The sequence below is a fragment of the Enhydra lutris genome, unplaced genomic scaffold, assembly GCF_002288905.1.
Source record: "Enhydra lutris kenyoni isolate GAN:26980312 unplaced genomic scaffold, ASM228890v2 scaffoldscaffold34, whole genome shotgun sequence".
Classification (NCBI taxonomy): domain Eukaryota; kingdom Metazoa; phylum Chordata; class Mammalia; order Carnivora; family Mustelidae; genus Enhydra; species Enhydra lutris.
The window spans coordinates 11,802,639-11,811,302 of record NW_019154118.1 but is presented as its reverse complement, the minus strand read 5'-3'; positions in this window follow the sequence as shown (position 1 = coordinate 11,811,302).

Here is an 8,664-nt window from a genome sequence, read left to right as displayed (position 1 = left end):
AAAACTGGCATATGTCAATTATATCTCAATAAAAAATAATAAATATCCTATCCCCCCAAATTACCTCTTAATTGTGCAATACTGAAGATCCTCCATGACAGTGCATTAATTCCAAGGATGTTGCTCCCATTCCAAGCATGCTTCCTGGGATTCTTCATTTTGCTTTTCGTTGTTAGGAGCTCAGAGACCACACGTTTGTTCTTAGCATTAGCCTAAAGAATCAAAGGAAAAGAGAAGCAACTCCCTCAAAAAGTCACTTCATACTCCTCAGTGCCAAACAGAAAGCTCTTGGTATTGGCCACTGTCCTGTACTGTCACCTGGTTCCCCTCCTCCATGGCAACAGCACCGGTGACTGAGAATGAACACACGAATGAAGAAAATGGAATGACTTATCCAAATAAAAGTTATGAATGCCCCACACTCAAATCAGCTGAGGAAGGCTCCTGCGGGAGGTCAGTTGGGAGCGGCATATTTCTGAGCAGGTGTTTGGATGGAGGGGACCAAGGGTTTGCACGGCTTTGGCAAGAGGGAGAGAGCACAGCCTAATGGCAGCTGCTGGAAATGAGGCAAACGCAGCTCTGCTTGGAGACCAAAGGAAAGACATGCTGTCCCTCAAAGATCCTAGCCAGCTGGAATTTCTTTTCTCATAAACAAATCTAACCACACACACGGCATAGGGGAAGCCTGGAATTATTTTCCAACTGCAAGCTAGGACAAAGATCCTGGCCTTCTCATTTCCACATTCAGGATTTCGAAGGCCCTGGGGAGCTAACTGAACAGGCTTCCAGCCTCAGACCTTTTGGTCTGCTTCTCTCCCCATGCCCCTACCTCTTCACTAGGCTCTCTCTAGTATAATTTTCTGTATTTGAATCATTCATTGCCATCTCCAAGCCTGCTGGACAGCTCAGCAAGTAAATGATATTAGCCATACAAACCTGACATCCAGAACTCCCAGGTCACTGCCTTGGACAGAGTGGGAAGGGTGATTCTTGGAAAAGAATCAAGTAGAGAAAACAAACCAAGTTCTTGTTGCAGAGGCCTGGAGAATATGCTCCCAGCCTTTTCTACTCTGAATGGAGATCCCTAGATGTCCCGTGAGGAGATCCCTCGATGAAAGCAGAATTACTGGGATTGGTCCTACTGCCATTTCTGCCTTGCCGGATGGCCTCCTCCTGGGGCTGTTTCCCCAAGAGTGAAATGAACTTAGCCTCCCGGGGCTGCTAATGAGCTACAATGACCTGAGACACAGATAGGTGCTTAGGATGCTTTGGAAGATTTCTAAAACTTACTAGTGAGGGTGCAAAAAATGCAGACAAATTAAGGGGATGTGGAAAATGCCACCTTACGAGTTTAACCAAACACCAAGAGTTGTGCTCACAGACATCTGGCTCGTACTACCCCACGGCTCCCAATACCACATTCTACTTCTCACCTGAGCCATGAATCCTGGGCCCTTTGAGAACCCAGACTACATCTAAATTTCATTCAGATCTCCTTCCATCTGAGATCATTTAGATCATTTAGATCTGTTGCCTGGAAGCAGACAATTGTACTAGATCCAGAGTTCCCAAATGCTGGTCTGTGGACCAATGCTGACACATGATGAGGTTTTTGTTAAGTAAAATGAAATTAATCCAATAAAGACACTCAAATGAATCTTTTTTTTTTTTAAGATTTTATTTATTTATTTGACAGAGAGAGATCACAAGTAGGCAGAGGGGCAGGCAGAGGGGATGGGGGAAGCAGGTTCCCTGCTGAGCAGAGAGCCTGATGCAAGGCTGGATCCCAGGACCCTGGGATCATGACCTGAGACAAAGGCAGAGGCTTTAATGCACTGAGCCACCCAGGTGCCCCTCAAATGAATCTTTCATACAGCTCAACTTACTTCACTTGAGGAATTAACTTTTTTTTAATAGATTTTATTTATCCATTTGAGAGAGAGAGAGTGAGAGAGAGCATGAGAGGGGAGAAGGTCAGAAAGAGAAGCAGACTCCCCGTGGAGCTGGGAGCCCGACGCAGGACTCGATCCCAGGACCCCGGGATCATGACCTGAGCCAAAGGCAATTGCTTAACCAACTGAGCCACCCAGGTGCCCGAGGAATTAACTTTTATTCTGAATTATGTCACTAGAATGTAAGCCCCAAGACAGCAAGGACTCCAATGTTCTTCTGTGTTTTCACAAACACCAGAAGAATATCTGGTAAGTATTAGTTGAATGAAGGAATGGATTATTTGCTTTCCATAGTCCTGAGGAATATTTCATAGAATATCCTTTATTCTGTGAAACAGATATTCCATGAAATAGTACAGATAGAAAGGGCCTTTTTTTTTTTTAAGATTTTATTTATTTGTTTGACAGACAGGGATCACAAGTAGGCAGAGAGCCAGGCAGAGAGAGAGAGAGAGAGTGGGGGAAGCAGGCTCCCCGCTGAGCAGAGAGCCCGATGCGATGCGATGCGATGCGGGACTCCATCCCAGTACCCTGAGATCATGACCTGAGCCAAAAGCAGAGGCTTTAACACACTGAGCCACCCAGGCGCCCCAAAGGGCCGGGGTTTTTAAAAATCTATTTTTCCTTGGAAAAAAAAAATCAAAGTATATAATTATCTTTCAAAAGGATTGTTGATCTCTTATGTTTAAGTTGGGGAATTTCTGGACCAGATGGTTCACTGAAGACCATTTAATCCTGTGATGCAAAATAAAACATATTTTATTTAAAGGATTGTTCTTGATAACTTCTTTAGTGCACTGTGGCTTTTTATTCTGTTATTTGATCATGGTAAGAACAGATCATTGTCATTTCTTTTTAAAGTCTGGAATTCACAAAATTTAAAGTTTCCAAAATAAAAGACTGAGAATCTACACGATTGTTTAAGCTGACCTAAGACAACGTGGTCATGCACAGTTACTGGGTTCTTTTTGATAGATACTGGTCACCTCCAATGGTTGACATAGAAAAAAGATCTAGGATTTTTCCTTCATAAACTCCACCATCAGGGTGTATATTACAGAGAGGGACAGACTAAATTTTGTCACACGTGTAAACATTAGCCATTAGACATAAAAATAGTCACATAGCCAAGGTGCCTGGGTGGCTCAGTGGGTTGGGCCTCTGCCTTCAGCTCGGGTCATGATCTCAGGGTCCTGGAATCAAGCCCCGCATCGGGCTCTCTGCTCCGTGGGGAGCCTGCTTCCCCCTCTCTCTCTGCCTGCTGCTCTGCCTACCTGTGATCTCTCTGTCAAGTAAATAAATAAAATTAAAAAAACAACAACAACAAAAAAAACAGCCATATAGCCAGTTCCATGAGCTCAGTGAAGTCAAAGCTCTGTTCTTTTCTAGGATTTCTTGCCACTGTTCACATTCAAGGTTGGGTCATTCTTGGGGGAAGGGGCTCTCCTGTGCATTGTAGGATGTTCAGCAGCATCTCTGGCCAATATCCCCTAGACGCCAGTAACACCCCACCCCAACACACACACACACACACACACTCTTGTGACAACCAAAAACCTCGCCAGACATTGCAAATACTTCCTCCCCTCATCTTCCTCACTCTACCCTGCCAGGATGGGAAAGGGCAAAATTGTCCCCAGCTGAGAACCCTGACTCCAACAAGTATCTTCTAAGCAAGATTCACTCACAGTAGATTCATATCAATTCTTAATTAGAACCAGGCACTCGAATCCTACACAAGCTTCCTAGAATATGGCCAGGGAAACTTCTAGGCCTAGGCAGTGTTCCAAAGGGTGTTGGCTACCGGGCCGGCTTATAGCCCATTCCCTGTACATTCACGAGAGAAAGCAGCTGATCGATATTTCTAAGCAAGCCACATATCCCGACTACCACTCATTCCACCAGAAAGAAACCATTTCTGACACCATGTGTGCATATTAACAAAACTCTGGTGTTCACAGGAGAGGAAGATCATTAAAGTGCCCATAGTAGGCCCTTACAGATATGGACTTTTGATTGGAGACTTTCAAATGCTAACTAATCAACTGTGAGAGATGCTCCATATTCCTTATACTGGAGCACTTTCAAATAAAGGCAATATAATAGCTCAATATAACAGCACTTTAGATATCCCAAATATCATCATCATCACCACCATCATATCATTATCATCATCTTAGGGATTTTACTGAGCCACAAAATCCAAAAAGCTGAAAACCACTGCCCCACATCGAGCCACTTCTTTGTGAAAGGCTATTCAGGTGGAAACTAGTCCCTCCAAAGGGACTCTTGCACTCAGACTGTTCCTGAATGTGATTTGTAGCCAAATTTTAATGAAAACCAATGTCCCCAGCCACTTTTCCCAACTGACAGAAAAGATGGTTTCGAACAGAAGTCAGCCTAGGGTCCATCTTAGGGGTGAATTGCATGATTGCCAACCAGAGTTTGTTTCTCAGGGAGTTTGTGTGTATAAGAATGCACAAGTTGCAATTAATTCCCAGCAAAGTCACTCCTCAAGTTAATTAGAAATGCAAAGTGTGAGTCTAAATGTTATGAGATTATAAAATGGCTTAATAATGGGAACAATGAGATTGAAGCATATGCATTCTGGCCATGTAAATATTTCATAACAGTGCCAATCTGATTTCATTTGCCTAATCATGCCATTGATATGCAACCACCAGCCTGCAAATAGAAAGGCTGAATTGCAGCAGATCACCCTTCTAATGTCATAATTATTAATATTGGAGAAAAATGGAGCTGCTCTACTCCCATGCAGACTGCTGGGCCTTTGGAATTGAAATGGGGGTGGTGCCGCAGTAGGAAGAGGAGGAAGGTGATAGGTACACCAGCCCCAACATCCCCATCCCGCCCCTTGGCCAGAAGTATTTAGGGGAGTAGGGGGCTAACAAATGAAAGTGAGGGGCATGCTGGAGAGCAGAGCTGTCCGGTGTGAATTACCCAGCCCTTAATTAAAATCACAATGAAACACGAGTGCAACTAGAGAAGAGGAAAAAGAAGCGAGTTTTGTGGGAATACAGGATTCTGTGCTGGAGAGTTCAGCTGGTGCTGGATGGGGCGATGGGGCGAGGCAGGGCAGCTGCTTCTCTCATCTTTCTTTCCTCTATTGGGTCAGCATCCTCCAAATATTTTGTGCACAAATCTCTGTGATATGCACAGAATCTAACTTCCCCCTTGACGCTTGAGAACTGCTTTCCCTTTATTTCCAGCTGCACGGCTCTGGGACGTTTCTTCTATCATTAACTGTTGCCCCTGAGACAGGGTGTGTTCTGCCTCTCCACTGAAGCGTGAGGGGTGTGTAGACCAGACACTCTCTGATTTCCTCTGTGCGGCAGGTCTGGTGGCTTGACTGACTCTGCCGGCAGACACAGGAACTCTTTCAGGCAGCATGGTGTCGGGAAAGGCTGGTGGATGGAAATTAGTGAGATGTATGTAGGTTTGAGTCCTGGCCCTGCATTTAACGTGGGCAAATCACCTAATCCCCCTCCCAGTCACAGTTTTCCCGTTTGTAAAATGGGGATCATAATGCCTAGCTCATAGTTTTGTTGTGGAGGACTGTTCAAGAAAAAGAATGTGACATCACTATCTGTTTAGTTACATAATGTCTTGTTTTAAAAAGAATCTGGAGCAACCAGAAACTTCAAAATAGCGGCCAAAATGCGATGCAGAAGTTTAAAATGTACATTCTCAGGGCACCTGGGTGGCACAGTTGGTTAAGTGTCTGACTCTTGGTTCCGGATCAGGTCATGATCTCAGGTTTGTGAGATCAAGCCCCACATCCCATCTCCATGCTCAGCAGGGAGTCTGCTTGGGATTCTTTTTCTCCCTCGCCCTCTGCTCCTCCTCTCTCTTGCTCTCAAATTAATAAATAAGTCTTTTTGTAAAATAAAATAATAGAGGACCTGGGTGGCTCTGTTGGTTAAGCAACTGCCTTCGGCTCAGATCATGGTCCTGGGCTCCCTGGGCTCCCTGCTCAGCGGGGAATCTGCTTCTCTCTCTGATCCTCCCCACCCTCCTGCTCTCACTCTCTCAAATAAATAAATGAATAAAAGTAAAATAAATTGCACATTCTCAGCCTTAAGTTTTTCTGCTACCTTTTGCTTCAAACGGTGTCTCCATAGGCAAACAAGTCACTACCTGGAAACAAGCACCAAGAAGAGTTGCCTTTTAGAGCACAGAACTTATCCCCAGAACTTCTTGTCCCTAAGATTCACAGACACCGGCATAGGATTATATTAAATCTTAGGCAGCACATTTTGGGGGGTGCTTTCTAAAAACTGAGCAAATTATTGAACTCAAAACCTCAGTGATTCATCTGTGAAACGGAGGAGCTGTTGTCACATAGGATTCGTGTGAAGATTGCGGAAACACATACAGAAAACATTTAGGATGCTAAACTCACAGAAAGCCCTGTGTGTAATCTATTACCATGTTTACTTTTCATTTACTTTGTTATTATTAATACACGGTATTCTATAACAAGTAAGTTTCACAGCGTTACTGATTATTTGTTACTCTCGATTATTGGTAGAGCTATAGTAGTAGACTCTAGGAAACCAGGAAGCTAGCGATACTGCCACAAATCTCTGGATTACCTTCCTTCTGTCAGACTGCGAAAAGAACTTAGATTATCAGTGAACGTGCACAGCAGCCAGAACGCGTGAAACGTGTAGTGCAGAAAGAACTGCCAACACTTACGTGATACTAACTGTATGGACCAGGCACTGCGGTAAGCGCTTTACGCATAACTCATGTAGTTCACAGAGCAGCTCTCAGGAAGCGGTACTTACCATTCTCCCCGTCTTACAGATGAAGAAACCGAGGCAGAAGGAGGCATAAAATTTGTCCGGAGTGACAGAGGCAATGGATAGCAGCGCTGCGGTCACGACTACGCCATCGGCTTCCGTGGCCACGCACACCCTCACAGTGCGCACGCGCCCCTCTGCTGCGTCCCTCCTCCAAAGAAATTCGCAGGAAAGGAGATATTCCAGGTTCACTCCCATCACTCCTTCCCCACGGGAGCTAAGAGCCTGCAGGGACGGACCCAGAGGGGTTTGAGTGCTCTGCACAGTGTTTCGCTTTACTATCTTACTCTGAAAGCCTTTAGGCAAAATGTGTGCTCCTCGCGCTAGGACAGGCTGCCCCGCTCACTCACGACTGGAGTATAGGTCTGTCAATGGTTCGTATGACGCGCGGGCCCTTGTGGACGTGTGAGCGGGCCACCCTGTGCTCTCAGGAACAGAAGGCCCGGCCTCTGACGTCGGGATTTGTACCCAAGCAGAGAAGGGGGATATTGGGCTCTGCTGTTAGAGGGTACGTGAGAAGAAGCTGGGTCACAGGGAAACGATTTCTTCTGCCGCGTCTCTGGCCGCACCCGGGGATGGGGAAGTGGCCAGAAGCCGCAGAGGGAAGGGACTGCGGGCTTCTCTCCAGAGTCTGGACTTTGGGTTAGAACCATTTGTCCCTCAAGGCAGACGGTGACTTGAGTTTGCTTCTCTCAGCTTGCGCAGCCTGCTTCCCCTTGAGCTCACAGACACTCGTGTTGCCTCTGAATCTCCCCCCAGCCGCCAGGTCAGCGCTCTGCGCTCAGGGCCCACCCCCTGCCGGATGTGCTTCTGCTTCCGGGCTCTCCAAGCAGGCAACCGGAAGGCAGGCAAGTGGAAGATCGCCGAGCTTGAAGTTTGCTGAGTGCTCAGCAGCGGCATCTGGGCAGGGGGCTCAGGCCAGCCCGCGGGTGTGAGACGTGGAGCAGCAGCCGGGAAGTCAGGGCCAAGGTCTTGATTTCTGTCCCATCTAGTTTCATTGCCAGGGAGGTACTTAACCTCTTAGTGCCTCCATTTTCCTCAGTGTCAAGTGGGAACGAATGAGGACATCTTAGAAAGTTGGGACAATTAAATCGGTTGATCCATATAAAGCCTTTACAATCACACCTGGTGCATAATAAGTGCTCAAGAAAGATTCTTTGTATTATTCTTCACTGAACGTCAACCAGCCACCCAGGTGTCTAGGTAGCGCTTCATGGCTGACCTGTGACCCCTGGGCCCCATCACCCTCTCTCTTGACTGCAGCCTTCTAGGCTGGGGACAAAGGAAGGACCGAGCCCCGTCCCCTCCTCATTCCCTCCCTCTCTCCTCTTGAGGCTACAATTAACAAATGATAACCGCACAGGTTCAACTCAATTAGGACAAGACCCCAAAGCAGATGCTGCTTCTGTGAGGAAGACAGAGTAAAAGAATTGACTCCAGAAGGCTTGGGACACACTCATAGAGGATGCTAATTGGTTTCTTGCTGGTAATTTTTCACCCCTAAGTGAACAAGAAAGAGGGCGTCTCAGAGGCTCATCTGCTTTGCAGGTGATCAGGCAAATGAATGTCTGTATCCAGGGAGAGGTGAAGATTGTCTTTTTTTCCTCTCTCCAAAGGGAACATAATCTCATTTGTCCCAGGCCAAGATCTAATTCCTGGCAGGTCTGCTGAGCCGGCAAGGGGTAAAGGTCGCCTCTAAAATGGAGGCTCTGAGTCTTGCACATTCTTGGGAAGTCCTAGGGTCCTGGAGGCTTGGGTAGAGTTGGTAAGTCATTTTGTCATCATGGAGTTTAGAGAGAAGTGTGGGGATGAAATTCTAGCCTCAGAGACTATAACGAGCTTGGCTGGCAGTGGGAGGGATGTACAGACAAGTACCCATCGGAATG